The following is a 25,735-nucleotide window of genomic DNA, read 5'->3' on the forward strand; positions in this document are numbered from 1 at the left end:
CTGTGTTGATTAATGTATATTGTTCTTCTAAACACCACTCAATTAAATGGGACCTTAAAGGGTTGACTAAATATATATGATCATTTGGCGTAAATCCTTTTCTGCATTAGGTTCTAATTACAGAAATACACAGCCACGTCCGTTCAGAATCGGACCCTTCAAGTTATATTGAATGTGATTCCTCTTGTAGGAAGAGAACTAAGCTCTCTACACGTCAAATAGTCCTTAAAACAACTTGCTTGGGATCCCGTAGGTTAAAAAATAACCTTTAGTGGTAGTTTGAATATTTACAGAAATATATAACAGCATTTGAATTACACGTAGGAGGATAAAGCACTTACTTTTTTTTAAACGTGACAAAATCAAGTCGCTTAAATAGTTTAAGATTTCTTCTGTTCAAACTTAAATTCAGTTATGTCCAAAGGTCACTAGAATAGACAGAATACTGTTTAAAGTTCGCATAACAAAAATCCAAAAGATAACCGTACTTTGTAAGAATAATTTATGACATATTTTCATTTAGGAAGTATGAATATAACCAAGAATACACATCTACTTACAGTACTTTAGCAATTAATAACATTATTATACTTGTCTATTGGTCATCAACCTTACAGTCTGCAGCTCTGGCAGGTGGGTGTTTTAATCAATTAATGACATTAACACGAGACACCAGCTTACAATTTCATAATTTCAGTCAAATAACACAACATTACTAATAAATAGTAGTAAATGAATGAATATATTATACTTATGAATTCAGTCCTAGAGGAAAGTGACCTGTGCAATACTATTATTTAGATTAAACAATCAATTTGACTTCTTTGCAAGCAAGGTAACTGTACTGATGTGAAATTCAAGTTTGGATTGTGCGCAGTTTAATGATTCTTCTGATCCGTTGTGATAAAAGACACTAAATGTCTATCTTGAATAGTCCCGGTGACAGGATTACCATAGAACATACTTTTCGAACGATTTGTTCCTAAGAAAACTTTTAAATATTTTATACACATTACCAAACAAGGGAACTCGTCTCTATAAAAATCTCTTTTCAAAGCATTTTTGATGTTTTCAGCTTAAAAAGATCACTCGTAAGCATATATGTTTTTTCGTACCGTTACAGATTGTGAAAATGTGAATTACAAATTTTTGTTTATATGTATACATTCGATTTTTTAGACGAATGTGGATTGTCCAACACTATTTTTGCTAAAAAAAAATATAAGTTTTCTATGTAGTGTTCCTTAGACTGTTATCCTTTTGTCGTTTTTCGTTTGTTTTTTCGTGTTGATTTCAGTTTCTCTTCGACTTATGATCTTTAAATGTCCCTTTGATTTATCACTGGGTTTGAACTTCCATGTACAACACGACGGTTGCTACATGTATACGGAGTCGGATCTGCTTACCCGACCTTATAATTGAGATAACCTCCGATTTTTGGTTGAGTTGGTGTTGCTCAGTCTTTAGTTTTTATGTTGTGTTTTATGTACTGTTGTTTGTCTTTTGGGCTTTACTTTTCTGTTTTGCCATGGCGTGGTAAGTTCGACTGAGAGCTTAAATGGAATTTTAAGCGACTTTCATACAAGTAAGAGGTTTAGCTAACTATTAAACCATGTGTAATCAACCATTTTCTACTGAAGAAAATGCCTGTACTGAGTCTGGAATCATGATGACAGTTTGATGTGTTAGAGCTTTTGCTTGTTCCTTTCAATTATGGACTTTCCGTTTTGAATTTTCCTCGGTGTTCAGCATTTTTTGTGATTTTATTTTTTGATATCTTTATCATCTCTTTATAAACGTTACAACTAATAACCAATGTTTAAGTGGAGTCTGACTTCCTTGTACGTTTTTAACAACGATCTGTAAGTAACATTCTCCTAATTATTTTCACTTCACAAAATGATGATTTTGTCGGAAATTTGTGGTCGAATAATTAACCGTTTTAACTAAAGATACACAACAATTTCAACTGACAGAAAGCTCACTTTTTTTGGTTTAAAACAGCAGTATTTAGTATTCAATTTTTTTAATCTATTTGAAAACACTCATGTTAAGAGAAAAAGCTTCACCAAAAGGTAAATAAAATAACCTTTTTAACTAATGAAATATACACAACAATTTCAACTGACAGAAAGCTCGCTTTTTGGGGGTTTAAAGCAGAAGAATTATTATTCCAAATTGTGTAATCTATTTGAGAAAAAAGCTTCACCAAAAGTTAAATTAAATGTTTATAATCATTTATTACTGAGTATTTTATTTCCAGACTTTGGTATAATAGCAAAAATGTAAATTTGATAAAGTTTAAACAAGTCAATTAATCTAAAGTTATTGCTTCGTTCGTTGACATTAATCAATCTATCTAAACACGAATCGCGTTTGACTTCATCTGAACCATAAATATTAAACGGCCTTAAAACTAATAGTATATGCTGTCGACACAATCCGGCTTCCGATAGCTTACTAGGATAAGATCCTTCAAATCATCAGATTTTCCTCAACAGCACATCGACATCTACAGATTTCTCCACATAATCAGAAGCATTCACGCTTGATTACATTCGAATAATTTGCCGTGAAATCACAATCCAACATGGCGACATAGAAACCTAAGTATATTCCAGAGACATTCGAATGATTTAATCTGTTGATCCAAAGTTCATAAGAGTAGAATAATATTAATACTGAATCCTTTGTTCTAATATAATAGACAATTAGACGATGTTTTGTATGAAAATTGTATTTGCATTATTGGCTTTTTTTCAAACATCAATGAACAATTATGTTTTTTTTAATAATTACAGAAAACATTATCATTAACTATGTGCACATCTTTTATTTAATTTAACCTAAGAAAATAACGGAAAAGATAAGCTAATGACAGTGATGACAAAATGCATAAGTTGAGCGATAACGATCATTTGTATTATAGTATTAATGAATGGGTGTTTTTATAATGGCCCTGTTATATGTCCAAGGTCTGTTATAATGGTCGAGGAAGTCTGTAATGGCCCGAGGCAACGCCGAGGGCCATAACAGACATCCGAGGCCATTATTACTGACCGAGGACATATAACAGAGCCATTATAAAAACACCCATTTCTTAATACATTTATTAACCAACTGAATAAAAGTGTATGTGTTAATATACCAAATATCTAAGATATTAAGTTGACAGAAGTTATGTGTTGAAAAACAGGAGGAACAGTGATCCCTATATATGGTTCTTTAATGTTAGTTGCTGGTTACTAAATTAAATAAAATACAAAAAGTATTATACTCTTTACAACTTAATTTTGTTAACTTTATTAAAAACCCTAACTGTGCTTTATACAGACAAACCGGGCATTAATACAGGGCCATTACAGAAAAACAGGGCCATTACAGAAAAACAGGGCCATTACAGAAAAACAGGGCCATTACAGAAAAACAGGGCCATTACAGAAAAAAACAGGGCCATTACAGAAAAACATGGCCATTACAGAAATCATGTTATTTTTAATAACCAGTCATTTTTGGCAATAATGTACTTAGTTGGTTAATAAATGAATATTCAATATGACAAAGGCGTGCATGCAATATCAATCCACATAGAGCTTTTAAATATGAATATACAATATGACAAAGGCGTGCATGCAATATCAATCCAACAAAGGGCTTTGAAATATGAATATGCAATATGACAAAGGCGTGCATGCAATATCAATCCAACAAAGAGCTTTTAAATATGAATATACAATATGACAAAGGCGTGCATGCAATATCAATCCAACAAACAGCTTTTAAATATGAATATGCAATATGACGATCGCATGCAGGCAATACCGACCCAATTAGGATAAGTTAGTTGTGGTCACGGATAAGAAAATCGTGGCCACAAATAAGTAAGACAAGACCACGAATTAGTAATTGGCGTCCGCGAATTAGAAGCTGGTGCCCATGAATTAGTAACTCGTTGCCACGACTTATTAACTCATGGTCACGACTCATATTTTTTTTAGAGCATAGAATGACACAAATAAGCTTTAATACAAATAAACTTTTATACAAATAAGCTTTCATAGATAGAGGTATCGATTTTATGAATTTGTCTAGTATTTTAATTACTCTACCGTTCAAAATTTTATGCCTTAATATTTTGATAAAATAAAATTTGATTTTTCATTCGTTTAAAAAAAAACAGTAAAAGTTTTAGTTTATACGTCAGTTCAAACAGACGTCAGTATAGAAAATATCGCTCCTTCTACACGAGCAAACTGAAACATCGGAGTTTAGTTGTGATCCCTAGGGCCATGTATTTACAGGGAACCTCTTCATCGTTCAAGACCAAGAGGTTCTAAATTTTCTGAAAAAAAATGATAAGAATATCTCCTAGCTACGTACATCAATTGGAAAGAGTGTCTTCAAGTTATTATAGATGCTCTTTCGTCGTATTGTAGAAATTGTTGAAGACTTACAAAAAGTCGCCTGGTTCCTAGCTGATGTTCTCATATCACATTTCGAAAATATTGTTGATAATTTATAATAAAATTCTAGGATCAAAAACAAAAGTTTAAAAGCAAACAGCGCTAGCTTCTATTCGAAATTAATCTTGGAAGAACGTTTCTGTGTTTTAGTCAGAGTTATTCTGAAGCGAGTGAAACAAATTATCCGGAAGCTTATACAAATGTACGAGTTAATATGTAATTTGCATGAATCCGATGGCTATATAAGTAAGTATTAAATAACTTTATTTAAAGAGGGTGACTCAATTAACATTCACTAATCTATCCCTCACTAAGAACAAAGTGAAACAATACAAATGTAATTTAGGTAGTTGAATTGTCTATAGATTTCTATCTTTCTTGATGAACTCTTCACAGAGGTCAAATTTAAGTACACCAAAACTTTGCAGACATTGGAAAATATTGTGGAAGGGGAGGGGGGTGTATTCGTCATATAGAACAAAGCTGTGTTAAGAAAAGTTCTTAACTTATTTAAAAGTAGTGGCCGATCATTGCACGCTCTCCAAATTAAACTGCTGCTCAAACTGTTTTGAAGTTGGGATGGAAAAAAAGGTTTCCGAGAGGTATATACAGTTTAACTGTACACTTGTTAATCTCACACTTCCACAAAAAACAATTATTGTCGAGTACCATTATTTGATTAAGTAGAAAATAAAAAAAGAAATCACTGAAAGAGAGACTTAATTTTATGTCTAAATATTATATTGAAACCCTCTGAACAAAAATGCACGGACTACTGTCATGTTTTAATTTAACTCTTTTTTATATGCTTTAAATTGTAGTACTGAGATCCTTAAATAGGGTTAGTTTCGGTCCTATCATTTAAATTTTAGTTTCAATAATTACATACTTATTTGAACTATATTATAAATGATTTTCTGTTACAAATTGTGACTTGAATGGAGAATTGTCTTATTGGCACTCATACATGTACCACAGTTTTATTTTTATTTGTAATAATTAATCTAACATATAAAAAAGAAGGTGTGGTATGATTGCCAATGATACAACTCTCCACAAGAGACCAAATGACACAGACATTAACAACTATAGATCATCGTACGGCCTTCAACAATGAGCAAAGCCCATACCGCATAGTCAGCATGCCTGGTTTGTACTTGAATCAAAGTATTTAAATACCGATCTTCATACACCGTGTCAATAACTTCATTTACTTTTAAATCTGAAATCACAACTCTTGTAGAGCTTCTCTCATTGCAATTCCAAATTTCAAAAGCATTGTCAACTTTAAAATAATCCGTAAGTGTTCCACTCTTGTAATTACAAAGCATCGATCACACGCGTTGCATTTCTGTACATACTCGCTTGGTATATAACGATTGCTGGTTGTAACATAAGAAGAATGCCTTTAATATTTTTTGTATTCTGAACTTCAAAGCATTTTTCCGCTAACTAATGTAATTATAATTTTTTTCAATAATATTAATCCTTGAAGATTATTTTAACTCCGTGGTAAAGCATCAAGTATCTGTAACCTTAATTATCTATTCGGAAGTGAAATGAGTTTTTAATTAAAATAGAAGTGTCTTATTAAGATTGTTTAGATTCATTCAAATTAACTTTTAAACGTTACAAAGTGTAATGTACTTCACTTATAGAACGAGGAACACCATTTGATTTAATGACGTCAATGCTCTCCTAAATGTCATATAAATATATGTTGCCTTTTGCTTTCCTTGTTTATGAGGGCCCTCATGGGGTTTTTGATTATGTGATTACTTGGCCGTTTTTTTAATGATTATTTGATTATTAAGCCAAATATTTCATGATTATTTGATTACCTAGGACTGTATTTTTAGTTTATGATTATTTGATTACTAAAGATAAGCAAATATTTAATGATTATGTGATTATATTGGCAAAAAAATGGTGATTAAGTGATTACTAGGACCCCCCATGAGGGGCCTCGTTTATTAGTTCAATGTATTTCAAAAATCCAAAATGGTTGAATCAGTTGTTGTACAGGTAGGGAAACCGCCTTGGTGGTCCCGTGTTCGGTTCCTGTGCATAAATAGACTTGGTCAAACCAACTATTTTGACATATTAAAATAATATTTTGTTGTTAAGTTGATGGAATTAAGGAGTAAGATTTGAGATAGATTGGCTTGGAGTCAATTATAATGTCCAGACAGGATAACGAGAAGGTCATTTGGTGTCTGGTTGATAGTTGTCTCATTAGCATAGTTTAATGTTGACCGATACCGTGTACCACATCATTACAAAGTAAGGTACGTTAAAATATTCAAATGGAAGTAAGATTATCGTACTGATTTTAAACCTCAAATTTGCCGCTTGACGTTTGAGCCTCAATCAGTCAATTTATCTAAAACCTACAATAAGACCTGATTTGTACAGAAATTTATTCCAATTTATGTCGGTTAAAAGCTCATTAGAGCTTATGTTTATCTACATGTATGTTTGTATACCTTGCCGACTCTAAATAAAGCTTATTTATTATTATTATTTATTTATGTTAAAGTACTAGTTTCCATTTCTAAACTCAACTTAAATAGATTTCTTATTTCACATATATTTCGCTGAAATCAATGTACAGATGTTTTAAGTGCTCACAGGAATATTTCCCATGTGTTTCATATTTTCTATAATTATAGAATTTTACAAATAATAGATTACATAAATCTAACATACTCTCCTCGGCATTTTTATGTTGATTCTCATTCCATTTACAGCGATGGGATCATTAAGAATTTTTACTGAAACAATTCTCGTTATATGTAACCGTTGTTTCAGCTACCAATTTTAATCAAGGACTTAAACGTAACTGACTTTTTGTGTTGTTAGGGGGCTGTTTTATTGACGACATCACATATCTCCTTTTATTGACGACATCACATATCTCCTTTTATTGACGACATCACATATCTCCTTTTATTCACATGCATCAAATTCCAATTGTTCATACTATTGGACTATTGCTGACTTTCTAACACCCTTTCTGTTATTTCTGTTTTGTTGGGTTGCTTGATACAACAATGTGCTGACTTACACCTCACATCTCTTTTTTAGATTTTCTACTTGAGTCATAATGTTGAGAAGTAGGGTATGGGTTCACACTTAAATTATTTACATTGAGCTTGGTGTCGATAAAGATATTCATTAAGCGATCGCGAGTTTACATTATATTATACATTATTTAATTTTTCTACAGATCCAGTCACTTTAGGATATTTTAAGACATATGCTTTATCAAATGAAGCTTGATGACTCTCTTTATATTTGATTCATTACAAAGTATATTGTATTTATATAAATAAAGAGAACGATTTTATTGGCTATTTGACAACTTTCCACCAGAGACCACCGAATGCGAATGTGAAAAACTGCAGGTCACCGTAAAGTTTATTGATTATCTTTTATTCTACATTTGTTATCTCTACAAGTATATATACGCCTTTGACTGTCATATTTTTGGGTTAAACCGTTCTTGCTAGCACTAGATGGATGTCCTTGCTGTTGGATTGTTAGTCCACGAGGTTCAAAAGTCAGTACCAAATCGTAGGCGTGATATTTAACACATACATACAGTAAATGTGGTAAGATTGCCAAATAGACAGCTGTGCACCAGATACCAAATGACATAGAAGTTATTAACTATAATAGGTAACCGTACAGCCTTCAAAAATGAGCAAAACCAAACATGTTCTTTCTCATTTGTTTTTATAGTGATTAAGATTATAACACACTGTTGACTGCTGTATCCCTATTTTTGACATTTTACCTATTATGTCTGTTTAATTTGTTCACACGTCGTTGTCAATACAATGGAATTTCATGCAACTGCCATACATGTGAGAGGTTCAGCTAGCAATAAAACTAGATTCAATCCACCATTTTCTACATAACTTAAGAAAATGTCTGTACAAAGTCAGCAACATGACAGTTGTTATCCATTCGTTTGATGTGTTTGAGCTTTCGAGTTAGCCATTTGATTGGGGACTTGTTTTAGGTATTAACAATTTCAAAGAGAATGTCTTAAAGTTCAAAATAGGGAATGTCTAAATTTCGGGGTATAAACTAAGTCATAGAGAATGTCAAAAGCTCAGGGTATTAACGTAGTCATAGCGAATTTCCAAAGCTCAGGGTATTAACAAAGTCATAGAGAATGTCCATATATCTTGATATTAAAGAAGTTATACAGAATTTCAGATGCAAGATAACAGATTAACAGCTTAACAGTACACTAAAGCTAAACGAAGTAAACACGGTCCAATTAATAGTCATACATTTTTGTAAGTCGCAGAACAACAGGTTTCATCATGTTGAAAATAAAAAAAAAACAGACCAAACAGACCAACAAACTAAGGTCTATAAAACACCACACAGATAACAAAGATTGACTACTACTAGCCCACCAAAACCTGAGGGGAAGATAGCAAGATTGTTTTTTGTTTTTTTTTAAATCTATTGAGAGACATCAAATGTTTTTTTTTTTTTTTTTTTAAAGCTTAACGGTTCTATTGGCAAGGGACTGTATTTTGGGCAACAGTACATGCTTTACTAATAGACCTGTTCATAACGATGAACATGATTATAGCAGTTCTTTGATTAAAGTCAACAAATGTGAAATATTTCCTCAGCATGAACAGAAATATCATTGATATATTGGAAGATACAGAAATAATTCCAGTAGGATTATTCTTAGTGTACAGATATACTGCAGACATCATAGGACAATCATAAAAATGCTAGCTTAATGCCACAAGCGGCTTAAAATGTTAAAAATGTTTACAGTGACTAGACTGTTAGTGTTGCTATCCGACTATTGCATCTCATTCAAAAATTTGACCAAATTGCAATTTGTTTTATAAAACCAAACTGTTCAAAAGGTCAAAAGTTTGAACAAACTGCTGTAGAAAATCACAGTCAAGTCGTGAAAGTGAAAGTGGTAAAATAAAAACAGACTTACAATCCTATAAGACTTTTTTTTTATCTTTATTCATATAAGACTTTAACTCCACATTACTGTTGATGTGTAAATTTATTCTATCAGTTTGTATAGATATTTTATAGTAATTTTCATGCTAAAGGTGAAATGTAATTTTGAATTGCTATAAAAAATGTCCAAACTAAGCTTTCATATAGTTTTTCTTTTCAAAATGTCTTTTATATTCACAAGAATTAGATATTATGTGAATTAAAACATTTCATATTCAGTAAAATATGTGTAAAATCACAATATGTTTGAAGGAAGTTTCCATGGGGAGATAATAATTTTTTCTTTCAAATTTTTTTTATTCAAAAGAATAATGTTTTAGGTTATCTCCCCATGGAAACTTATCAATAAAGTATTGTTATTTCACACATATTTTACCGAATATATGATGTTTTAATTCAAATGATGTCTGATTCTTATGAATATAGAAGACTTTTCAAAAGAAAAATTATATGAAAGCTTAGTTTGGACATTTTTATAGCAATTCAAAATTACATTTCACCTCTTGCATGGTAATGACTATAATATATCTATACAGACTGTTAGACTAATCTTGTTACTTCAACATGTAAGTGGAGTTAAAGAATAAAGATAAAAAAAGTCTTATAGGATTGTAAGTATATTTTATTTCATCACCTTTTGATTGACCAGTTTGTTTAAAATTCTGACCAGTTGAACAGTTTGGTTTTATAAAACAAATTGCAATTTGGTCAGAATTTTGAATGAGTTGTAATAGTCTGATAGCAACACTAACAGTCAAGTCACTGTAATACGTTCTGTTACATCTCTTTATTCATATTTTCATATAATACGAGATATTTGAATAGATTAACCGAAGAAAAGACATTGAAATTCATTTAATGTGTATCAGTTCAAGAGACAGTTGAAAGGAATTTTGATATATATGTATGAATTTTGATTTCTTTGAATTTATATAGATTTTTTAAATCCTTTTCTTTCATTATTTTTTTCTCTCAATCAGTCGATATATGCTTCCATCCATCTTCCTTAAAGTGAAATAGCTGCTCCATTACAGAGGCGAGGATTATTTTTGCAGATAACGTTTGCTTGAGACTACTGATTTAATCAAGGACATAGAAAGTAAGAATTATTATTAAGATTTACATCAATATCAAATTGTCTCTGTAAGTTCATCAGTTCATGTAGATGATTGCAGGGGTATTATCTACGCACATCAATAGTAAAGGAATAATAAGGAATTCAGAGTCTGAATCGCTTCATTAAGATAGTCATAGCTGGATTAAAATAGAACTACACTACTGCATCAAAATTTAAATGTCATCGACATCTAAATTTTGTACATCAAGTATTTCAATCAAATTGATCAAGATAACAAGGTTCGTCTGATGAATTTCATTATTTTTCCTCGATTCAAATCTTATATAAGATATTGATTAGCACGAAGATACGTAGTTCCATCTGAATATGTGTTAAATGTATACTAAAATTTAAAGACTGCTTTAATGGACCAAGAATCTACAAGTAATCTGAAAATCCAGACGTTTATCACATATATATTTAATTAATATTTAAGAAACTACAAAATGACATTAAGTCACTACTTTTTTTTATAGCAAAATGTAAAATCCCAAACCCGTGTTCAATTTTTTTATACTTAAAATGTATCTAGCACCTACACAAGCACCTATAGGTGGCACGGTAGTATTTCCTGGCCCATAAGGGATAATGATAGCCTTTTTAGAATTTTCACCACTTTCTAACACTGCAAAAAATTCTACATTCACAGTTAACTGAAGTACTTTCATTTTACTATTCAGAAATGAATTTGAATATGTATCATGACCGTTTACTTTTTTTGCTATTTTTAAAAACCTAAGGCCACTAGTACTTTTAGGTATTTTATGGTGCAGTGAATACAAAATTTAAAAAAATTCTCAAAAATTCATTTTCATCTGTATGTAAAATTATTTCATATTTTTCTACACCTGATTCATCCCTCAGTTTGGGAAAGTATGTTCAGTTGATACTGTATTTTTTGTCCAATCACACTGTTTAGATACATTTACCTAAGTAGGGTACACAAAAGAACAACCTAAATTCTGGAATGCAAATACTACCGTGCCACCTATACATAAATACATTCAAGATTTGCGGATGCAGCCTAGTATAATTAACTTGTGTAAGAAACACGTATAGGTAAAGTATACTGACAAAAAAAAATTAATCTACTTCCTTGTTGTATTTTAGATTGACAATTCCTCACATCTTACTTTTATTTTGGTATCATTTGTAATAATTTTTTAAGACATTAAATTATCCAGAAAGTTTTTGAGTCTAGGGATATCATCTTTGGCAACTTTTGTAATAGAATCTTAGATTGCGGCCCAGGGTTAAAACTTTCATTTATATATTGTGTCCGAAACCGACCGTGCAAGGGCTGTATAGCCAGTCAAGGTCGTTAAAAACTTCCATTTGTTGTGTCCGAAAAAATCACAAAAATCATCGTATTTTGACATTGTATTTATATCTAAAATGGACTGTATTTGAAATCTATAATGTATTATTATGAAGAGATTTGTGGCTTTGAAACAGATTTATTTAAGAACCAAGTTATGATCATTTGGTCGTTATACAGTTGAAAAATTGAAATATATTTGACATAAACAGAACATTGTCCTTTCATTGTCAATGGACAATGTTGAGTAAAATTAATGGAAGAAACCTGTGCAAATGAGCGTCAACTGCAATTAGTGTTTTATTTTTTTTCTCTGATTATCGACTTATACTTATGATTTAAGGCATTTATATGTATTTTATAAAATGATGAAATGGAAATGACTCTAAGTGGACAGTTTGGGCAGAATATTAATATATGTTTGTGTAAATATAATATATATAAGAGGGTGGTAAATGGTTATTTTCGTGCAACGTTTTTGGCCTTTTTATTTCACGTATTTTCGTGTTTTGACGTTTTATTTGTCGTTTTCTCCTGTTTTACTCAATTTGCGTGCCTCGTGTTTCGTCTTATTTATCTTCCGTGTTTCGTTTCGATGCTTTTAATTTCTCGTGCATGTCCCGCATTTGATTAAAAGTCAGTTTGTTATAATACCTTCTAAAACTTGTGTTATCTACCGGTAATAGAAATTGATGTATATTGGAACAATTCTGCTTTTGCAATATATGGATTGGTATTTATGAAGTCCATGAAATTACCATGAATATATATATTTTGTTTCAAATAAGATGCAAGAAGCGGACGCTAAAAGGGGACAGAAAGGTCTTCATGTCCATTAATATTGGCTGCATGATCTCCAAGAACAGCTGAGCAATAACTTCTGGTACTTTTTCCTTAATATTCACTTAATATTTCTTGTGCTTTGTTTTTCCCGATTTTTGTTTTTCGTGCAACGTTTTTGCGATTTTTGTTTCCGTGTTTAGTACCATGCATACTTAAAGTGTTTCATATGTGTTTTATTAAACTTATTGAGTGGTTGTTTGTTGCATTGTTGTGCCTTCTATGCCGGTTACAAGCTAGTTAGAACTTGTAACATTTGTACTTGGTTTTTTAAAACATGCCGACTTTAAATAAAGCTCATGTATTATATTTATTTATAGCCCCCTTGATATTTTATGTCTTAGAATTTCTTTAATAAAAACGTATTAACTGATGACAGAATGTGTTCATAAATAAATAATGCTTTCAAACACATGTGAAAAAACCTATATAATAATGCGCAAGTCCATAAATCAAATATATCGGCTAAGTCGTGTATTGTTGCACTTTTTAAGTGTATATTTATACTTTTATTTATAAAATTATATTTAAACACTTATTTGGATTATCTCCGTCAAATGTCAATAAAATTCAGAGGCGGATTTAGGGGGGGGCGGGGGGCCCGGCCCCCCCCTTTTTGGGAAAAAATTTGGTTGCTTATATAGGGAATCACTGAAGCGTGACTGGAGCGGGCCCCCTCTTAGGTCAGTCAGTGGGCCCCCACTTATGAAAATTTCTGGATCCGCCACTGAAACTCCAACTTATCTCAACATGTTGAAATTGTTTCTCCTAAGCTGTTTATCGAATCCCAATTGGGTGATCACATAAAACAGTGCCAAATTAAAATGTTCCAGAAAAAAAAATGAGGATACTGAATTATGCTTTTAAATTAGTTAAATATACGTAAAATGCAAATACGAACGATACGCTGAAGATTTCATAAACGAAAGGGACCACCCTATATATATTTAATCCCTGACAAAGCATCAGATATATGTACAAAGAAGATATATTCCTAAATTGCAATTAATCATCTAAATCTTTTTTCACCACATTTCATAAAAATGCAATTGAAGACCATACTTATGAAATGTAATAGCTTGCATCAGTTGCAGATCTAGAAATGTTCATCAGAGGGGCCCACTGACTGTTAAAAAGGGGTCCCGCTCCAGTAATGCTTAAGTGATTCCCGATATAATCAACCAAAAGTGTATCACAAAAAGTAGGGTCGGGCACCCTCTGCTCCCCTCAATCCGCATCTGCATTATGATCATCCTTATGCTTGTGTCTTATTTGGTAATTAACTGTCTCATTAGGAATTAAACCTCATATTCTTATTTTCATAATATCCATATGTCTGTATAGAAAATAACCCAGCTTCTATCATAGACTGGTGGTACTGTACCCTTAGAGAGTACAACAGAAGAAGTATATCAACACGATGGTTTTAATAGCATTTAAAGCGGTACCATTTTTTTCCAAACTGTAGAATTATGACATAATCAATTTATAAATTCAAAGTCCAACCCTTTTACACACAAAACATGTTTCAAAATTCTTTCTTTCAGTCTTTTATTTTTTATTAATTTTTTATTCTAGTATAATTATTTATCACTTGACTTAATCAAGATGGTATTGCCTCTGTATGTCTACGTATATTTGTTCCGACTAACAGACGTTCCACTGGAAACTTTGTTTTCTGTATAAATAATGTCAAAATATCTGTTCCTGTTAAAACAAATATTCTAAACCATTTATTTCGTTAGGAACATTTACTGTAAAATTTATTCCAGTCAGTGGAAATAATATTCCAGAATATTTTTCCCATTTGGAACTTATAGTATGAAGGAACTTCAAATTCGTGACAATTATACCGATTTTTAGTGATACATATATGGTCATAAATTTTGAAATTAGAATAACTTACCCAACTTTTGAAATTAATTTCCGAAAATCCCTGCAAAAGATTGTGCCATTCCTTAACATCAAAAGTAATATATAAAAACTAAAATTAAATCCTTTTGCAAGATCATTTATTTGGCTTTCTATTAAATTTTCATCTCAGACAACAAGAGAAACCAATTATAACACAGATCATTAAAATCTTGTTCAGCAAAACTCTTCATAAACTCCTGTTATAGAATAACAAGTCGGTCGTAATCAATATGAATACTATTTATTTGTCACTGAAACTCCGGTAATAACGAACGACCGCTATTCTGACTGGTCATTAAAGATTTGTAATTAGAAATACGTCACTGAAGCGTTTTAATCATTAGCATTTAGTCAAAATATATTACGCTTTTATGTTCTGCCTTTCACTAATAATTATAGGCAAAAAACACAATACGAAAGTTTTTATAATAATATAAAATTGGATTTCAAAGTCATGCGTCGGATTATTGATGTGTTGCATTTAAAGCCATGTAAAAAGAATTATAATACATCGAACATGAATCTATTTCGATAACATATTGAGTAAATGGAAATTGTCCTTTTGTTTGAAGATATCACTCCGCGTGTATACAATTAGAAATAGAAAAAGCAAGACAATGACAGATGACAATACAAAAATAAAACGTACAAAACGTATGTGAGCGTCTTTACTAATGTTTAAATGTATTTTTATCATGGTTTTGTCCGTCAACTTATACTTATGATTAAAGGCATTCAACTTTTAAATTAGTTTACACCAATAAAAACTGGCCACCACGAAATAGCCCAAAAGCGATGTTTAAAAGTTGAGTTAAAATACAAAACATCAAAAATCAAATCAACTGTAGTTTATAAAGTGGTGAAATACAGACGGTACACAAGCAACACGTACATATATACCAACAAGAATTTCGAGGACATTACACAAGCAACACGCACATGTATACGAACAAAAATACAGAGGACAATATACAAGCAAAACGTACATATATACGTACAAGATTCTAGAGGACAATACACAAGCAACACGGACTTATATACGAACAAGAATTCAGAGGACCATTCACAAGCAACACGCACATATATACGTACAAGATTCTAGAGGACAATACACAAGCAACACGTATATACGAACAAGAATTCAGATGACCATTCACAAGCAACAAGCACACATATACGTACAAAGATTCTAGAGGACATTACACAATCAACACGTATATACGAACAAAAATACAGAGGACAATACACAAGCAACACGTATATACGAACAAGAATTCAGATGACCATTCACAAACAACACGCACATATATACGTACAAAGATTCTAGTGGACAATACACAACCAACACGGTTATACGAAAAAGAATTCAGAGGACCATTCACAAGCAACACACACATATATACAAATAAGAATCTAGCGGACAATACACAAGCAACACACACATATATACGATTACTTAAAAGGGCTTTTGGGTTTCAAATTCCCATTTTAAATGAGCTGATTGTCAATCTTTAGAATATAGTATCTCTGTATGTAAAACTCAATTTAATGTATCATTGCCCTTAGTGATCTTAGCTGAAGATGTGTCGTTGATTAAACTTCTTCCTATTATATAAAATCACAAGAGAAAAATGGTTTGAAATAAAAACAAACCGATGTCTACATTTTCATTTCCATTTTGGCATTTCTTACTTCTTGAGTATAAACTGAGAAAATTTAACTTGTAACTGAGAAATGTGAAATTGGAACTGAGAAATGTCGACTCGGAACTGAAGTATTTCAACTTTGAAGTAAGAATTGTCAAAACGGAAATGAGAAATTAACCGTTAAAAAATCAAATGTCCCTACCTGCCTTTCGTACATAGGCATGGCCACTCATATTTCCTTATTTCATGGAAACGGTATAAATACAATTTGTACGCATGGTATCTGTAATTAAATCGTTTATTTGCTTCTTTTTGTAACTTCATTTGGGATGTAAAAGCGTTGACCGAAGTACATTTTGTTCTACGCTTCATTCTAAAAATGTGCGCACGGTCAATGCTTTTACAACCCTATGAAGTTACAAAAAGAAGCATTCAATACTTATAATTACATTTTTCTAGCCAGAATCATGAAAACACGAATTTTATCATGTTTTTATTTAATTCACATGTGCACTTTATTGTGGGACCTCGTGTTATCATGAATGAAAAGTTTTATTGAGTAATGCAATTGCTTAAGGAATAACAAATGATGTGCAGTTAGCCAACCAGAATAACGTATTATAGTGAAACATACATCTAATTTAATTATTCAGTTATAAATCACATGTCTTTTGTGTCAAAATTTAAAGCAAAGTATTAAAAATTTAATTTTATACTATACACATCATTAGATATTGGAAAGAGGTTTCTTATTAAAATATTGTACATTACAATCTTCAGAAAAAATATAATGAATAGAGATCCAAAAGTAGACGGGTTTAATTCAAATCAAATTATAATAACACGGATACAACCACTTTTACAAGAATAAACATTTGAAAAAGAAAGATATGAGTAACTACTAAGAGAAAACTGATATGACAGTTTTATGATAAATTAATTGTCTGGAAAACATTACACCAAAGTTACCCAAAGCGAACAAAAATACTGTATCTAGCACTCAATAATAATAAAGGAATATGCAAGGGAAAAAAGAAAGCTTCAAGTTAGACCATTATAAATAATCATGAACTATTTAAAGCAACAATAACAGTATACCGTTCCGGTTCACCCGAGAACACCTCCAGCTTTCAGTAGTTATTTTGGTCTGAACTTACACTTCCTGCTAGACAATGATTGCTTTGTTTTTAGTTGAGAATTTTTATGTATTTATGAATTTTTGTAAAATGTTAAATGATGGCAACTTTAAAACATTGTTTCGATTTTTGTTGGCTTACAAGTCTTTGACTCCTGAAAAGTACTTCGAAGGAGTTGAAGCATTTAATTTGCTATTTATTAATGATAAATAATCGATATGAAAGAGAAAAAAAACTATTATAAATCTTTTTAGAGATGTGTTATTTTCTTACGCTTGATTCTTAGCTTTTTAAACATGTCTTTCGTGACATTTCTTGTAGTGATTCATTAGTCTGTTTACTGCAATGAGTTTACGTCTGAAACTACTTCCTGCTTAAATCGGAGTGATTTGTGTTTAATTGAAAATTTAGATGTAATGAGAATTTTATCTGAAAGAACATTGAAAGACTTTCAATATATATAAGGGTATATATCTCCCAATTGATACGATATTCCCGTGCTTGCATTTCCTATCATGATTTTCTTGATAGAGGGTTGCTGCTCACAAGGAAGCTATTAAACCAAGAGTTCTAAATAGTGAAGTTGAAATCATCCCTTCGTAAATTTTACGGACGCCATCACGAGTTGGTTGACCGTTATGGAATAACCGTTTCACAAATGATATCGGATATGTTCCTTACGTCGTAACTACAATCCCCTTCCCTTTCATGAATGTGACCTACCGAATTAGACTATTTACCGGATTTGTTATCACATAAGCAACACGACGGGTGCCGCATGTGGAGCAGGATCTGCTTACCCTTCCGGAGCACCTGAGATCACCCCTAGTTTTTTGGTAGGGTTCGTGTTGTTTATTCTTTAGTTTTCTATGTTGTGTCGTGTGTGCTGTTGTTTGTTTGTCTTTACATTTTTAGCCATGGCGTTGTCAGTTTGTTTTAGATTTATGAGTTTGACTGTCCCTTTGGTATCTTTCGTCCCCCCTTTCAAAGCATTTGAGTTTTGGTGCAATACATCCTGATTTTATTGCGATTCTACATAAATGAAAGTCCGAACATTTTAACGAATGTGAAGGTCTCTATGGTTCTCCTCTTAATACTTGCTTTTTTGAAGAAATAATTTAAGAAATTTTAAAAGGACGAATTGGACGATTAAAAATAAGATTCTTGGTAAAGGGACAGTCAAAATTTACGAGAGATGAGAACAATTGTTAAAAAAACGAAATGAAAAACAAAACATAACGAAAAAACAGATGGCAAAAACCTTATACAAAAAAGAGATTTAGTGCAAACTATCAACAAAGAGTTGACTAATAGTACTAAGGGACTTTACCTTAGATAAGTACCTAAGAGTTACGGCAGTACATTTGTTATTTATTAATGATAGATAATCGATGGAAACAAAAACAATAGATCTTTTGAAGATGGATTATTTTCTTAATCTTTGTTATTAACTTTTTTGTACTTGTTCTTAGCGACATTCTTGTAATGTTTCAATAATGTTTACTATACAATAGATTTAGGTCTGGTTTTACTTCCTGCTTTGCTAAATTGATTTTTGTCCAATTGAGGGGGAAACAGGTGTAAAGAAAGCTTTAACTGATGAAACCTTCAAAGACTAAGAAAGAAGACGAGCTTTGGCTTTATAAAAGCTGATTTCACCGAAATTCTACGATTTTCTACATGAAGAAAGATCTAAATCAAGTAAGGAATATAATGGTCACATATTCATCGATTCTAAAGGGCAAACGAGACCACAACAAATAAGAAGATTCTGGGGAAATAAAAAAAGAGCATAGTACTAAGATAAGACAGATAAGACCATAGCTTAACAAAAGACTAAATGAAATACAAAACGTTACTCTGAAAAGTACAGAATGAACAAACACCCATTCAAGAACTGGAGTCAAATTAAATGATGAGTAAGCAGATTTGTTCTAGTACTGGCATTAGTGTTCACAGTCGGTTTTGGTTTTTTTTTACGTTTTTTTTTTTAGAGTTAATTTGAACTTAAAAATATCACCTCGGAGTGATTGCAGCAATCTTGGTATAATTTTTATACTTAAAAATAAATTACCAATAGGTAATAAAAAATATAAGAATTGTGAGACCTGAAAAGAATTGATAGGAAGGCGAAAGGTACCGAAAGGACATTCAAACTCGTAAGTCGATAATAGACTGACAACACCATGTTAAAACTTAGAAGAACAAAATACCAAAAGACAAACAAAAGTATACAAAATACAACATAGAAAACTTAAGACTGAGCACCACGAACCCCACGAAAAAAACGCGAGGGAAGGGGTCATGGACGATCCAGAAGGAACAGAAGATCCTGCTCCACAAGTGGCACCCGTTGTGAAGAAGCGAGGAATATTATTTAGAAACACATTAAAAAGATTCCAACTGGATAAACAGCAAAATGCAAAACGTGACCAATCAACATCTGTACAATGATTTTTGTTAACATTAGGCTTATGTAATAACTTCCTCTTATTGTATACAACTGTATTATAATGACTGGTTAATGTTAGTTGTAAATGTTACTTAGTCTGGGGATAAGCAAAATATCATATCAAAACCTATTAGTATTTTTAAATGGTTATTCAACACATAGGTACATGCTACAATGTGATCTTTCAAAACCACTTTTTATGTATTTATTAACTCATTTGTTATATAAGATCTTAAGTACATCTCTATTTGTAGGCTTCAGACAAAGGCTAATTTACACATGGAACTCTAAATTCAATCTGAAATACCTATTATTCAGGCAATTTTCAATGCAATTTTGCAGGATCTGCTCAATTATCAACAACAACAAAAAAACCCAGTTAGGTCTGAATCATAGCTTGACTTGCACCTGTAAATTAGAAATGAGTTTTAGGTCAAAACCAAACTTAAATACATAAGGAATGGTTTCAATTTCATATAAAAACATTACGTTTCTTTGAAGCAACATTCCAGCAGCGCCTGAATATGTGGGTTATTTCTCCTAGTTGACACGATGGATATGTCAGCGCTAGCATTGCTACAAAGAAACCTTATGAACCAAGGTTACTTACCGGTAAAGTTGGAGTCATCTCTTCTAAAGGTTTACGTACACCATAAGGATTTGATTGACCGTTAAGCCTCGGTCACACCTTACCGGATAGCACGAACGGACGCCTAACGGATAAAAATAAAAGTTGTCCGTTGACAAAATTGTTATCCGTTGGGAGTCCGTTGATGTACTGACCGAATAAAACGGACGTGTAACGGATGCAAAACGGACACACACCGGATATGCAACGTACGAGAAACGGACACGTACCGGACAGAACGGATGTCGAACGTACATCAAACGGACGAGTAACGCATAAAACGGACACCTAACGGAAGTGTACCGGATAAAACGGATGAAAAAGATATACGGAAAAATCAAAGGCGACAATAATAATACATGTAAATCGCATTAATATTCAAAATGTTTCTGTGTAACTGGTTTTGGTTTGTTCTTCAAAATTCCGCCAAAGGGCAGTGTCTGGCCTGAATAAGAACTGCTTGATTGTGAAGACGTGCCTAATACTCTAAGATCGATTATGAATACTAAGAATTCATGAACTTTAAGAAATCTGACATACCAATAATTGTCATTTCTGACGCGAAATTTTCAATTGGCATTTTTCCGTTTCAGATCCGTTCATCATCCGTTTTATCCGTTATACGTCCGGTAGAAGTCCGTTTCTCATCCGTTGAACATCCGTTTTATCCGTTAAACGTCCGGTAGAAGTCCGTTGGTGAATTTATCTTCCAGACCTCCAACGGATGTATAACGGACACGTAACGGATACAAACCGAGACGAAACGGACGAGTACCGTACAAAACGGACGCCTAACGGACGTTCAACGGACATTTTATCCGTTGGACGTCCGTTCAAAGTTTTGAACATGCTCAAAATTTTCCACCGGACAGAACGGACGTCGACGGATAAAACGTACGCTTAACGGACATGCAACGGATATGGACGGACGTCTAACGGACATGAACGGATTGAAAAAAAGTTATCCGTTAGGCGTCCGTTCGAGCTATCCGGTAAGGTGTGACCGAGGCTTTATAGGTATCTCTGTCACAGAAGGCCAATATTATGTTCCATTTGTCGTCTATGATCCCGTCCTCTTTTCTTCGTATATAACATGCGAAAATCAACCGTTTCGTTTAAGTGCAATGAACAACATGGCGGGTGTCATAAGTGGAAAAGAAACTGCTTCCAGAACACCAGAGGCATTAAAGGTGTTCGCGATTTCTGCTTTAGTTTTCTATGCTGTTTAGTGTTATATTTTTTTTTAATATTTGTGTTGCTCCGATATCGGTTACGCTTTTGAGTATCTTTTGTAAGCTGTTTCTATTGCAATCTTTTATATTAGTTCATTTATTATAAGTAGTAAGAGTTAGATAATTAACATGTTCTGATGTTTCATAAATCTTAAATTTTCTGATGGTAAGCAAAAGTTAATCTATTGCAATCATTTTAATGCAGGTGTACTGAAACGTTCGATAATTTAAGTGCAGTAGAGGTAATGCTACATGCTTTAAAAATTAACAATTAAATTAAAACTTCAAAACTATTTACAATATGTAATTGACATAAATCAAACAAATTTAGCCATAACAAAACATTGTGACAAATCTTTCTACCGCTTGACTCCTTAGGACATCACAAAAATTCTCTTCTGTCTCTTAAAAACACCTGCTTGCCTATGTTCTATAAAATTTGAAAATCTAAAGAGAGACAGCAATTAACTATAAGGAGATTCACAGACATAAGTCAGACATTTAATCAAAGAAAAATAGTATATAACATGGCACACATTCCATATGACCGCTTTAAATGGTTTGATTTAAGAGAGCAACATATACCCCGAGGTGCATATACATTCTGTTAAATTAAGTTAAAGACTACGTACTATATGATTTAAATTCTTACTGGAATAGAATTGATAACGCAATTGAAATAAAGATTAAGAAATAATCAAATCTGTGCAAAACTTCGATGTGCATAGATCAACCCATTGAAAAGACAACATACTACAACCATGACAACAGATCAAGATGGCGTCAAATACAATTAAACTCAAAAAGTCGGGTAAATCAAATAGTCGTAATAGTGTATTTTTCAAAAGTAAAAAACGTGTTCAGTTTTATTTTGTATATTTTATTTAGATATGTTCAGACCAGTCATAGCTTCTTATCTGTATATGAAAATGTTAGACTGTAAAGTGCGTTGAAATGCAGACCTTTATTTAATTTTCAATATTACAAATAATGTACACACTTGAAAGCGCTTACCATGTTGATTTTCAGCATAATTTTCATTTCCAAGAGGAATTAGTCCCCAAAAGTAATCCATTACACTGGTTTTGGGACCCCTCCAAAGCATTGCTGACATACATTTGATATAAACAATCGGACAAGAAATGTTGCATGTAGGTCAACAGACAGACGATCGAGCACCGGGTATATGAAATCCCCCTGGCCTGTGTTGATGCAGAGTACATTAGATTACAAATATTTGAATAAAATTCGTCTGCAAAAAGTCGATTTTGAAAAGAAATTGTACCACATCATTGTATCATTGTTATAGCGTTAATGTAAATAATGAAGTGGCTATTTCGATGGATTGATTTTTGTTATCTAAACGCTCAGAGGCAAATATATATGCATATTCAGAAATAGAAAAAATAACAACCAGTTAAGTGTGCAAATCGACCTGGATGTATTGCAGAAGTTCTGATGCAAATGGAAAAAGGTTATGTTTTAACATAAACCAAATTGGCAAAAGTCCTTAATGCTTTTCCACTTCGAACTTTACTAGTCCCTTTTACTTTTTTTTTTATTCGGGCGTCACTAATGAGTCCTGTCTGACATACATAATCTTAATCTATACATCTATGATGATAGATATAATAAGAGGGGAAGAAAAAAAGGACACGCCAAAACAAATTGGAGAAGAACAGTTGAAGCTAAAATGAAAGAATTTGGAATCAGCTGAGGCAAAACAGAAGAGAAAGCACAGAACAGAGATGAGTGAAGGTCTAGTTCTTGCTCTATGTGCCCCTTGGTATATTAAGTACTAGGTAGGTAGGTAGATATAATAAGATTGGGTATAAGTGCCAATGAGACAACTCTTCATCCAAGTCACAATTTGGAAAAGTAAACCATTATGGGTCAAAATAAGGTGACCAACACGGAGCCTTGACACACACCGAACAGCAAGCTTAAAGGACCCCAAAATGACAAGTGTAAAACCATTCATACAGGAAACACAACAGTCTAATATTATGTATAAACAAGAGGCTGTCACAACGACAGCAAACCGGATTTATTAACATTTATTTGTGTCCTGGCAATATCACAAGAACCATTACTGATGAATGGTGAAAGTGAAAATCGTCAATATCAAATTTGACCTCCATTTTGTCATCAGTATCAACATATTAAAATTTGAAAAGCTTAGATTGAATGGTTCATGAGTAAATGCAACAACGTGAATGGAAACGCCATTTTACGATCTTTCAAGAACCATAACTCCTGAACGGTAAAAGTCAAAATCGTCATATTGAACTTGACCTCTATTTTATCATCAGTAACAACATATTAAAATTTCAAAAGCTTTGGTTGAATGGTTCATGAGAAAATGCACGGACACGACGGGAAACACCATTTTTCAATCTTTCAAGAACCATAACTCCTGAACGGTAAAAGTCAAAATCGTCATTATTGAACTTGACCTCCATTTTGTCATCAGTAACAGCATATTAAAATTTCGGAAGCTTTGGTAGAACAGTTCATGCATAAATGCACGGACACGATTGGAAACTCCATTTTTCAATCTTTCAAGAACCATAACTCCTGAACGGTAAAAGTCAAAATCGTCATTATTGAACTTGACCTCCATTCTGTCATCAGTAACAACATATTAAAATTTGGGAAGCTTTGGTAGAACAGTTCATGCGTAAATGCACGGACACGACTGGAAACTCCATTTTTCAATCTTTCAAGAACCATAACTCCTTAACGGTAAAAGTCAAAATCGCCATTATTGAACTTGACCTTCGTATAGTTGTCAGTAAAACATATTAAAATTTTAAAAGCTTTGGTTGAACGGTTCATGTGTTAATGCACGGACAACATTTGCCCGGCCGCCCGCCGTACATCCCCAAATCAATAACCGACATTTTTGTCACAAAAATCCGGTTAAAAACGAAAAACGATAAACTCTTATGAACCACATCAACAAACGACAACCATTGAACAACAGGTTCATGACTTAGGACAATTCCAAACAAATGCAGCGGGTTTAGAAGTTTTAACAGGCACAAACCTTCACCTTAACCTGAAACAGTAGTATAACCTCTTTAATTCAGTTTTCTTAATATGGGCGCAAATGTTGTTTATTTTTTTTTTTGCCATGGTGTTGGTAGTCCATTTTGTATCTTTCGTCTCATTTTTTCAAGAGTTCTTCAATATACAGAAAGTGAGGCACTATACCCAAGCACGGGAGCAGGGATTCAATGTGGTTACCATGTTTATATATCACAGTTCACTCCTTGGTTTCAAGTCGATTTCTGTCAACAAAATTTCAATCAGCAATCTGTTAAATCAAATTTACATATTAAAGAGTACTTCTGAATAAAGCAGATGTGGATGACCAAAACAAAAGTTTGACCTCAACATGCGGTCTGCAATTATCAATTATCATGTGCTTTAATAATAATTATGTCAAATGAATCTACAAAGATTGAAAATGTTGTTATCCATATATTTTAGGTCATCCTCTTATTTACCTTAAGTCAAGAAAATTGATAAAAGAATTCAATAGACTGCCAATGACCTGCTAACAATCTGCAATTTCTTTGTTGGAATGGAATGTTTAAATTCACTTTTATTGATACCATAAATAACAGTTGAGTAACTTACGACATTCAACTTTTGTAATATTAATAAAAAACGATCTTTAAAATATAAAAAGTCCTCACCAAAGTGCATTCAGACCAATTTCAAATTCACCCACGTGTTTAAATCTGATTATAGTTCTGTAGTGGAATTTTCGTCTATTAACCGAAAAACAGCAGTAAACAAGGAAGATAAATTTTGTTTGTCTGACAGTAAATGTATGTTTAATATGTACTTCAATAACTATTTTAATGAACGTTAGAACACAATTGTCTATAAGATATTTCAAAAATACCATTTGAATGATGCCGATAAGTCATTTTGAATTTCAAATTTCACAATTGTTATAATA

Source organism: Mytilus edulis, chromosome 2 (assembly GCF_963676685.1).
Source record: "Mytilus edulis chromosome 2, xbMytEdul2.2, whole genome shotgun sequence".
In the NCBI taxonomy this organism is placed as follows: domain Eukaryota; kingdom Metazoa; phylum Mollusca; class Bivalvia; order Mytilida; family Mytilidae; genus Mytilus; species Mytilus edulis.